The sequence below is a fragment of the Enhydra lutris genome, unplaced genomic scaffold (genome assembly GCF_002288905.1).
Source record: "Enhydra lutris kenyoni isolate GAN:26980312 unplaced genomic scaffold, ASM228890v2 scaffoldscaffold15, whole genome shotgun sequence".
NCBI classification, from domain to species: Eukaryota; Metazoa; Chordata; class Mammalia; order Carnivora; family Mustelidae; genus Enhydra; species Enhydra lutris.
Window position 1 is genome coordinate 10,678,799 of NW_019154099.1, and position 11,673 is coordinate 10,690,471.

Below are 11,673 nucleotides of genomic sequence, written 5' to 3' on the forward strand. Positions count from 1 at the left end.
CCTATCTGCCTACTTCTGATCTCTCTCTCTGTCAAATAAATTAAAAAAAAAAAAAAAAAGAAGAGAACAGGCAGTTAGAGATATGGCTAATGCACCCATTAGTAAGTAGCTGTTGTATGTTTATCTTCATGATCACGCCAGAAACTTCCAGATTTACAATGCAGCGTGCAGATCACCAGAATGCTGGGCCTTCCCAGGCCTTCCGAGGCAGTACTGTGTATTTGTACATTTGCCATCTCTTGTCTACAGTTTTTAGGGTTTAAGTGATGCAGGCTGTTGGATTGAATGTTTGCTTTCTGTAAACCTTCTTTCTTTCCTTTGGTCCTGTCCCTGGCTGAAACCAGGATAGAGCCTGTTGCTTTTGTCTTTACTATGCCTCCCTCCTCCCAAATCCCTCCAAATTTCCAGATCCGTCTGGTGGGGAATGGGAATGGGTCCAGGGGGTGTTAGGGTGGGGCTCCTGAGAGACCAGAAATTCGATCTGAGTTAGAGAAGGCTGGGAAATGGGTTTCTGGTTTCTCTGGGGTCCTGGCATGGGATCCCTTATCACCAGCCAGTACGTGGGGTAGGGATGAGGGGCTGTTCATGGTTGGGGATCCCATCCTCAGTTTTTCCTCTCATGCAGGGACACTTATAGGTATCTCAAAATCCAGGATATAGGGATAAAGCCAGGCCCATCTTTCCTGGAATGCAAATGCTTGGTGATCTTCTATGGCTGCTGACCATGGCAAGATCTCTGCCTTACAGCTTCCCCATGGCTCCCGCTGCTTCATCCCAGCGGGGATCCTGAACAGCAAGGCTTCTCTTGTCTACTTTGGGAAGGCTGCTGACTTGCCCAGGTGGATGTGGCTTTCCAGGCGACCAGTATACGCCTATTTTGAGAAAACCTCATGGAAAGCAGAATTTATAAAACTGAGAAATGAGGACATGGTCAGTCCCATAACAAAGGGAATTCTTCCAGATTTCTGTAAACCAGTAAATTTCCTAAAGTGTTTTCAGTGTTCCTCAATTTTCTTACAACATTTTTTTAAGGTGCCTTTCTACAGAGTGAGCAGGAGAAACCCTTGAGGTAGTATAAGGGAACACGTGGGCTGAGAGTGTGGAGACATTAACAAGGGCAAGGAAGCCTGTAATCCATGGTGGCTGGGATGGAAGAGTAGCTGAGGACACTCAGCAAATTAAAGACATTTCTCTTTTATCCATCCCTGGCCCTCATTAATATCCCCCAATGCACTGTTTTCCCAGGACTGCAATGAAATGAACCTGGCTCCTGATTTGTCTAGTCATAATTAGAGTCTTCCTTTCTCTTGTTAGACAGTAATGCCAATAATGACTGCAAACATTTTGTCTTCTTTTAGAAAGGCAAAGAGCCAAAATCATTATATCTGTGAGTTGATGTCAGATTTATAATGCTGAGACGCAAGCTTCACATGCCATATGTGTGCCAAAGTTTCATTAAACCTTTGGAAGGTTTAACTGTGCATTAGGAAGAGATCTTGTTTTTTCCTGATGAATTTTTCTTCCTATTTATTTGTACCCAAAGCCAGAGCTTTCTGTTTACCGTGGCTCATTTTCCGGGGAGGGAAGTGGGAGGAAAGGGAGAGGTTGGGGAATGAGGAGGAGGTATCCAATGGGAAGTGAAGGGGAAGGGGGTTTGGAAAAGTGGTAAGAGGAGGAGAGGGACAGGTTGAGGGAGAAAGGAATGGAGGCTGAAGAATCGGATGAGAAGTGGTATGTGCACGTGTAAGGGAAGTTGATTACTTAGAAAGAAGCCAACAAAATAAAGGGAAAAGTTAACTTGATTGACTTGGTTGGCTAGGTCTCTTCACCTGGGCTCACACCCAGGCACGCCAGAGGATAGTCTAAAAATAGGCAGAATTTATCACATGTGGTTGAGCAGATTACACCCAAGGGGATGTTTTCCAGGGCCCAAATGGTAGGATCCCAGCCATTTTGCACCTCGGAAGAGGTAATTTATTTCACACAAGTGAGCACTTGGCTCCCAGGGAGAGTATTTCTTCTTCACAACAGAATGGGGTTCAATATTCCCAGCCCTGTAGGTGGGAATTACATACCCATAAACCAAGGAAACGAGATAATTAATGGATTTTTGATATTCCTTAGATGAGAGAAAGGCAGCAGATCTTTCCAGGACTCCAGATTCAGGCTCCATATCCCACTCCTGCGTGGCAACTCAAGAATGTTTTGAAAATTGTGCTTAAAAGCTAGAGACAGAACACACATTTTTTTCCTTTTCTCCCCGCCCTTCCCCAGTGTTGCACCCAAAAGTGCATTTCTCACATGTAAGATTATCCAATGGATAATTCACTCCCCAGGCACCGGGAAAAATAGGTTTGGAGTTTGATGAGCTGCCTGCTGCTGGCTCCTCTGTTTTCTGGCATCAAGTTTTCTCAATAGCGGACTCAACAGTTGCATTTTTCACCTACAAAAGAATTGCTATCAGAAAACCAGACAGCGGATAATTGTATTTTGTGAATTGACGGTGAAACTACTTGGTTTCAGCGAAGGTCCAAAGGCTGGTAATCTTCAACCAGGAGAAATGGTTTGTGTGAGAGAATTCATTTCTGGGGGCTCATTTTTACTGGAGGAAAGATGTTTGCTTAGATTTTTAAAAAATTCTTCTCTAATACGCAGCTAGAAGGTTCAGAATCTTTAATGGCTCTGGTGAACCTTGCCGTATTGGTGTGAGTGCGAGACTCCTGGGAAAACTGGAGGCTCCAGCTTCAGCTAGAACCTTCATCTATCTCCTCAAACCCACCAGGAAAGAGAATAAAAATATATATCCTCCTTGACAGGCAGCGAATGTTCTGGCAGCTCGCCACCTGGCTGTATTGGATAAGGAAACACGAGGTGCTGAGTGTTTCCCTCCAAGCACACGCCTCGGGCTGCTCCCACACCTTGCTAGCACAGAACCAAGATGTTTCCCCAGAAGGGAGCCAGCTGCCCGTGCGGGCTGGGCTCATTCATCCAGAGCTGCTGAAGAACAGCGGCTTCCTTTTCCTTCTCGGTCCACCAGGAGGACTCTGCTGGTGTCTGGGACTCCCTATTTTGTATCATTTTTCACTGAACCTTGAGCAAGATAGACCTATATTCTCCTCCTTGCTCTGGAAAATTTGCACCAAGGGAGGGAGAATAAAGGCAAAGCCTGTGAATCTGTTCCTTACACACATTGGACTCATTCCCACCTCTGTGCATGCTGTTCAACCCACTTGGAACACCCTTCACTCTCCCATCGGCACCCATTTACCTAAATTTTATTCATTCTTCAAGACTCATTAAATCCCATCTGCTTCATGAAGGTTTTTCCATCTTTGAGTTTACTCCCTCCCCTGGTCTCCTGTATTTACAATCTGTCCCAAAATTTAATGTGCATACAGACCATGCCTTGTGTTTTTTTCTCCATTTCCCTCCTGTGCCCGCACAGTGGTCTCCATAATAAGCTTCCAGAAATGTTTGTTGATTGACACATTGAGGAGATGAGCTGAACCTCCTTCTCCTTTCTGCAGTAGGGAACGGGGCTGAGGAAGTTATAGTGTGTGTCTCACATGTAAGGTTAGCCCAGTGGATTTCTGGGTCTGGATCCTCACTAAAGAGCAATCTTAAGGACAAGAGAATTGTTCTCTGCCCCCATACCTCCTTTATTCTCGCCACTAGAATTTGTGTATAGACCAAGGTAAGATAAAATGGCTATGGCATGGGAAGGGCAGGCCATAGGCAGTGGGTAGTTCACACAGCACGGAAGGTCCTGCCTGCTCTGCTTCCCGATGGTGGGGAGTGTGTACATGTTCCTCGGGATCAGGCTTTCAGAGCTCAGTCTTCAGCTCCCTCAGAGGCCCCCTAAACAAAATAGTGTGATTATAGTGAGAAGCTGAATTGAATACCAGGAGGGCACAGAACAGAGAGTAACCAACTCTGTTCATAAGGTTGGTAATGGGGAGCTGGTCATGCAAGGATTCACAGAGCAGGAGACCTTTGAATTGGCTCTCAAGTCTCTGGTCAGAGTCATGATCCTTTTGCCTGGCGCCAGTAGGGAGGGGCCCCCAGAAGCCCCACAGAGAGATGCCCTGATTCCAGTGTCCTAGATAGTGGCACACATGGAGGCCTTCATTGACGCTCGTTGGCTTTGGCAGGGCAAGTGCTGCATTCCGGGCTGTCACAGACCCAGCAGCTCTGGGTGAGGTAGTGGAGTGTTCTGGTGATCCTTCCGTCCCATTTCCAAGACACACAGAGCTGCCTTGAGAAGAGCCTCTTGGCTGATGGGCAGCTGGGAACCCAGGGGGCAAGGGTGGCCGAGCAACTTTCCAAGGCCGGCTGGCAGTGACATAGGCAAGCTGAACGGTACTCGCTAAGAAGGGGAAATCTGCTCTTAAGATTGAATCCAGACTGCAAGTGGTGGGGACAGAAGGCTCAGTCCCGGTGCGCCTGTTGTCAGGGATCTGTCAGAGCCAAGATCTGAGTGAGCCACCCTTCTCTGGGAGTCATCTGCTCACTGCACAGCAAATCCCTTTGTTGGGATGCCTGGTGGCCAGTGGCAGCAGCAGCTTGATAAACACCGTGCACTGACATCAGCTAAAACGCAAACAAACCGAACAGAACGTGGCTCTCCCTTTGGATGCCTGCTATGTCTGGTGACTTCTAATGCCACCTTCAGGATTTGCTGAGAACCGATTGTCTGGGTACCAGCTTATTTAAAAGAGCTTTATTTAAAATGAAATAATAGGGAGGGAAACCAAAGGAGGGCTGATTCGCCGTGTGGTCCCAGGCTGCCTTCCGTGCTGGGACATTGTTTCGTGAGAAGCATGAGAAGATGGAGGCTCCGAGGCCTGAGCTGTGGAGGGACAATGTGGGAGCCATGGTCCCGATGGAGGCCCGAGAGGTTGCAAGCAGGACGTGACATGCTTGTGGTGGGGTTGTGGGGAGCAGGAACCCCTGCAGGGCTTTTCCCAGTGATGTGTTGTTCTGACCAGGCTGGGGGCTGGCTGTTACGTCCCCATCCATTTGAAAATATTTGCTGAACATTTCTGATGTGTAGGGCGTGTGCTTGGTGTGGGACATACAAGGCCCTGCTGTCTCTGTGCTCCCGGGGCTCGCCTCACAGTCTAGTAGGACATTTGACCAGCACGGAGCTCATTTGGTGCAAGAGAAGGACCAAACGAATTCATCTAAGGATTTTGTTCTTCATTCCCCCGTTCTTTCATTTGTTTGACCTAACTTCTATTCATGAATTTCTAGATGCCAGGAGCTGCACTCTCGTGCTTGAGGAGCTCAGCACTTCGTGGAGGTGGCCATGGCAAAGAAAAGGGACACTGGGGAGGGCCCAGAGCAACCAACTCGGGTGTTTGAGTTATGGGGGCAAGGGGCTGGGTCGTGGATGTCCCCAAGGGCAGGAGATATTTGGATCGTGTCCTGAGAGAGGAGAACTGTGAGGAAAAGAAGAGGAAGGGACTGACGACCGGAGGGAGGGTGATACAGACAGAGCACCCACGTGGATGAAAGCGCTGGAGAGAGGAGGAAGTGGGCACATCTGATAGAGTGGATGTGGGCAGGTGGACGGTGGAAGCCAGCTGTGTGTGTGTGTGTGTGTGTGTGTACACATGAGCGCACGGGCTTGGGCTCTGTGTTTGCACTCTGTCTGCAAATGTTGACTTCATATGCTGCTGAGATGAAATCTTAGAAGATGCAGAATTCTACAATCTGTCTTTGAAGGGGAGCCGTGAAAAATGTAGGCATGACACTCCCAGGTCTGCAAAGTGTGAGTTTGCCTTCACACTTCAAACTAGAGGCCTCCATCGGTGTTCCTTGTTTTTCTCCATCCTCTCTTTCTTACTGAGAAAAGCCTCCTGCTTTCTAGGAGAGGTGGTCATCGTAAGAATGCCATGGGCACACTTGCAAACATCTGCTTTACTCCCCCGAGGGTTCCAATGCTGGAAGCAGTTAGTCCATATGCTGGGATTCTGGCCGGAAGGCAGGGCGCTGTCCTGGGTGGTGGCGGGGAAGGGCCAGGGCTGCTGAACCCCACCCTGGGAAGAGACGTTTCCACCAGAGCTATCAGGACTCTGGGTTTCTAAAAGTAATATCTCAGGGACAGTCTTTATGTTTTAACAAATTATGCTCTTATGGACAAAGCTGGAATTACTTCTAATCATTTCACAAGAGACATTTTAAAACTTACTGACGATGTTGCTGTTTTGTCAGTGTGGAACCGACCCATTTAAACTTTCCAGTCTTATTAATTTTTAATTTAAATTTAATGAAATTAATTCAAATTAAGAAGGTGACCATTATCAATTTCCTTTCCTATTAGTTCCTTAATGCTTTGGCAAATTGCATTCTAAACTTCTCCTTCAATGAGCTGGATACATATTCATGGGTTTCCTAAGAAAAGATGAATTTGATCTTGATATGCTAATCCATAGCTATGGCAGCAATCAAGGAGCAGCTAGGGAGAGAAGTGCGTTCTGGTATTAATTATGGATCAGGCATTAAGAGCTGGTAAATAATTAAAGCTTCATGTGTCACAACGCAAGTTAAGGATCAGTGTATATTTCCATTACCAAATGCGTTTGGGGGCTATTTCTAGCCCTGTTTTGATATTGACTGAACATAAACTGGGATGCAGCTAGGCGACTCTCAGTCATGGAAAACTCGTTGTACAGAATTTTGAACTTATCTGCTGGTGTAGGTATTCATTCCATTTCAGAAGCTGACCTCTGGTGTTTCTAGGAACTTCTGGGACTGGGTCATCAGTCCCCCCACATGCCCCTCTTAAAGTTTCTTCATTCTTTGGGGGTCTGTGCAGAGGAGTCATGCATTGGGCTCCAGGTGTCCTTGGAGGAGCTGTGACTGTAGTGGCCAGGGGCTTGTTAGAAGTGCAGGGTCAGTTTCCTTGGGTTCCTCTTCCACTTCAGCCCTTTCTGGGTTCTAAACAGCCAGCCTCCCCTCTGGGTATTGTTGAGGGCCGGCTGCAGGCCTTTACGGTGCTGGACGCAGTGGTCTCCGGGATGAATCCTGGTTCTGCTCCTTGTTAGCTGGGATCTTAAGTTCCCAGCTCTCTGAGGCTCAGCTCCGGTGGGAGTGGCACTGCCTACTTCACCAGGCTGTTGTCAGGAGCAAATTTCGGTGGGAAATAATGCCGACCAGCCCCCTAGCAATCTACAAATGGGAGTCATGATGATGATGGTGATGATGATAATGGCATTGAGGAAGGAATCACTCCTAGAGGGAAGACTTGATGGCCACGAAGGACGTGATGACCTCAGTGGACGATGGGAGGATGTTAGAGATTCTTGGAAAATAGTCATGCATTAGGCTTGACGGCCTAAAGGGAAGTTGAAAAGGAGAGGTTTTCTTGGCATGGGTTGTAGGAGAGCAGGAGTGATATTCTCAGAGAGTGAGACTTGCCCTGAAAAAGAGAAGAGAAGGGCATTTTTAGAGTGAGATCCCAGTGCTCCATCTCTCTGAACCCCTTCCCATCCTGACTTCCTCTGCATCAAAATGCTGTCTTTGTTTCACTGAGGAAATGAACATGACTTATGTGGACGTCATCCTTTTCTCTGGACGTGACAAATAAAATACCCTTTCATGTCTTTTCTACAGTTGAAACGCACAAGGAAGGAAAAGCAAACGTTTGAAATTCTGAAATCTGAAAATCTCAATATAAGAATTTCTAGTTTATAAAGACACCTACAGTTACCTTTCTCAGAGACCCCTGTTTCATACCCCAAACTGTGAGTATCCACAATGGAATTGGCCCTCTCGAGTCTTTTCCACCCCAGAGAATCTCCTTTCTTCAGTTCCCTTAGTCACTCTGCTCTCAAGAAGTATGAAAATGATATTACAATAATAAATGTTGACCTCTTCAAAGATGGAATGAGTCGTTAGTGGGATGGGGTTAAGAAGCCCAGAAGCCCCAGGAATGTTTTCATTGTCCTTTTAAAATGCTCGGTGAGCGACTGAACAAGAATGAGAACCTTTGGGCATTTCCCATCAACGGCTGCAGGTCACAAGGTCACGGTCTCTGGCCCTGCAGGAACATATGAATACCAAACACCGAGGGCTCCTTCTTCCTTATTCTCTAGGAGGCACAGTGTGGAATTACCCATTATGGCCATGAATTGCCACTTTATTTTCACGGCAATGAAAGAAAGGAAAGCTGAACGTTTAAAAAAAAAACAAAAACCCTCATCTTAAACCTTTTCAATCTTTAAGCCCATAAATACAGGGGTCAGAACAAGAGGCCCTCTTTTAAAAAATATTTTATGTCAGGTTGTGCCATATATAATATTTAGCAAGCTTATTTTCTCTCATCTGAGAGGTAAAGGATTTTTGACCAGCTCCACTCACAAAGCAATTTATGGCCATATGCTGAAATATATTAGAATTAAAACCTCAGCTTCCCATTTAAATTTGGGGCAGTGAGTTTGGTCAGGTGTTGACAGGTTCTGAAACTTTGAACTTGGTTCCAAAATCAATTGTTTGCAGAATCTATTAAGTTGGGGGCAGAGAGGAAGAAGGGGACGGAGGGAGTTGCTAAGGTCTGACATCAGAAACCTTTTTCCTTCCCGTCTTCCGGAGCACCGTGTACCTCACTTTACCCACAGGGTGGGTGTGACTCACGCTGCATGTTGTCTTCCTCTGGGCCCTGAGAGGCAACGCAGCTAAGTGGGGAAGGACTTGGGCTCAGGAGCCTGCTGCCTGGGCTTACACCATGTATCAGCGACTTACTAGCTGTGGGAGCTTAGGCAAGTCACTCTGTGCCTCAGTTCCCTTATCTGTATAATGCAGCTGATGGTAGTTCCTACCTGTAAGGTCACGAGGATTAGATGAGTTAATACATAGATGAGTTAACACACACAGCGCACTTCCAGCAGTGTCCTGTGTGTAGCAATCGGTGTGTATTTTTTACTCTTTCTCATCCCAGATGCTTGACCCTGAGCTCAGAAAGAGAATTCATCTTTCTGTTTCCGTACTGCCAGGGATAGTACTGGTCAGTAGTGCATACACATGGTTCCACCAACACGTATCACATGCCTGCGATGAGTCGGGCCTTGACGGAGAGGGTTGATCACTGCCCTTCTGGAAGGAATGGTTTCCCTGCAGAGAAGAGCAAATGTTGCCATACTGTTAGTTGGGGAAGTTTGGGATGCTGTGGGACACCTCATAGTGGCGCTTATCTCAAACCTGTGGGGCGCAGTTCCGGCTTTCTCGAGGGAAACTGAGCCTTAGCTGAGTCCGTAGCAGCAGAAGAGCAGAAAGGATTCTAGGTAAGGGGAAGCCCCTGTGAGATGGTGTCCAATGAACAGCTGTTGAACGAAATGAAATTTGGGTCAGCTTTTGAGAAAGTGAGGGAACCTCAGTATCTTCTTAAATTATTAGTTGAAACAGGAATACCACTCCTGATGGCCATACCTTAATTCCCTGAATCAGGGTGAAGATGGAAGAAGGCAGCCTGGGAAGAGTCCCCTTCTGCCAGGAGGGTCTCCAGCTCTCAGGGCTCTGTGCTAAAGCCACCTCAGGCACATCTATGTGCTTTACATAGTAGCATTTTCTCCCTCAGTCCCCCTTCCCTTCCCTTCCTTTCCCTTCCCTTCCCTTCCCTTCCCTTCCCTTCCTTCTCCTCTCCCCCTCCGTCTCCTCTCCTGTTCTCTTTCTCTCTCTCTCTCTTTCTTTCTTTCTTAAATTTAGATTTAACTGACTTATTATATTAGTTTCAGAGGTACAACATAATGATTCTATATTTGTGGATACTGGGAAATGACCACCATGGTAAATTTAATTCACATCCATCACCACAACACACTGGTACAATTTTTTTTTTTTCTTGTAGGGAAACTTCAAGATCTATTCTCCTAGCAACTTGCAGATATATAATACAGTGTTATTTATTTATTGCTACAGATTTATTCAACACACAACAGTCTCCTCCAGCTTTACTGAGGTAGCTGGCCACGTCCACGACCAAATCTACCTGTAAACTGGAATTCAGTTGCTGACCCGGTCCGAGCCTCAGCTCTCTTGTTAGCAGCAGGGGGCACAATGCTTTGTCCGCAGGTGTCTCTGTCAGCTTTCCCTCTGGTGAGGCTTGCGGAGCCTTCCAGACCTTTGGGCCGTGGTCCGCCAGTCTCAGGACGGCTGGGGCGCAGAGTGGCAGGCACATCTCAGGAGCCAGGTGGAGGAAATCACGGAGATCTTGGATACACTGGTTGGTAAGCTATCACTGGAAATGCCTCCAGGAAAGCTGTTGCTTTATGTAGCCTCATGGTCTGACGTGAAGATGAGGCATATTCTTGTCTGCCAGTTCAGGGTGTTTGAGCATATGGACATCCTTCTTGGCCACCATCACTCCCTCCTTGAAAAGGACTTCATAACTGGCGATATGATTCTTCTTGGACGTCGACATCTCGGTGGCTGCTACGTCTGGGGCCAGGGCTGGAAAGGGAGTACGGTGTTAACAGTGTCACTGTGTTGTACCTTCCATCCGCGGGACTTAGTTCTTTTATAGCTGTAAGTTTGTGCTTTTTAACTACCTTATCCCCATCATTGCTTTCTTATACATGTACTTTAATGCCCTCTTTCTCTAAATCCTATGCTGTCGCTAGCAGCTTACCTTGACAGTAGTGGTAGATGTTTTGACTGCAGAGGAACAGACAATTCATTGCAAAGAAAACATAGGGTCAGGTTTCCTTCATTGCCCTCCCCAGACCTGGCAAAACTCTGCCGTTCTTCTTCTTTTTTTAAAGATTTTATTTATTTATTTGTCAGAGAGGGAGAGCACAAGCAGAGGGAGCTGAGGCAGAGGGAGAAGCAGGCTCCTGTGAACAAGGAGCCTAATGTAGGACTCGATCCCAGGACCCTGGGATCATGATGTGAGCTGAAGGCAGATGATTAACTGAGCCACCCAGGGGTCCTAAAACTCTGCCATTCTTGAAGGGAGTTTTGTTCCCATATGGATTGCTTGTGGCCACTACCCCTTCACTCCTGCTGAGCCTCACCTGTACCCTCTCTGTCTTCCTTGTCATGTCTTCATAAGATAAAGGCAACTCTTGAAGTGGAAGATAGTGGGGTCAAATTAAAACATTGATTGGCTAGTCATTTAAAAGCCAGGGAGCAAGAGGTAAAGTTTTTCCAAACTCTTATTAGTCCCCTCATGGGGAAGTTTTGGCACTGGGCAGTGTTGAACCAGTCACCACCTTACTTTCCCTGGAAAGGAATGGAAAGAAGCCCTTGCCTATATATATGGCACCTTTCTCTGAAGATAAATCCTTGATTGAGTTGGAAGCTTAGCTGCTTTTTTGTGCCCTTTGATAGTATGGTCCCCTTGACTCTCAGTAACCTATTCAGCATTTCGCTCAACATGATCGATAGCTTTCTATTAATGCTCTTGGACCCAGAGGAAGCAGAACAGACGAGAGAAGGCAAGTGGGGTGATAGATACTTCAGATTCACCCAAAGGTAAATGGTTATTTCATATAGAGAATTCAGGAGAGAAGATTCACTCTAAATATACACATTTCCCCAAGACAGGTGAGTGACTGCATTGCTCTCTGGAGGGGGCTGAGGTGGCCGTCAGCACTTTGAGAATTAGCCTACTTTTGCCTTCCTTTCTATGAAGAAGAAAATGTCCTTAGAATAAATGTCTCCCAAGAGAACCTT

At 46.7% G+C, this 11,673-nt stretch overlaps 1 pseudogene; it reads right to left on the reverse strand.

Annotated features, from left to right (window-relative positions):
• Positions 1–9,950: 9,950 nt before the first annotated feature.
• LOC111147131 lies at positions 9,951–10,420 on the reverse strand (annotated as a pseudogene).
• Positions 10,421–11,673: the final 1,253 nt, after the last annotated feature.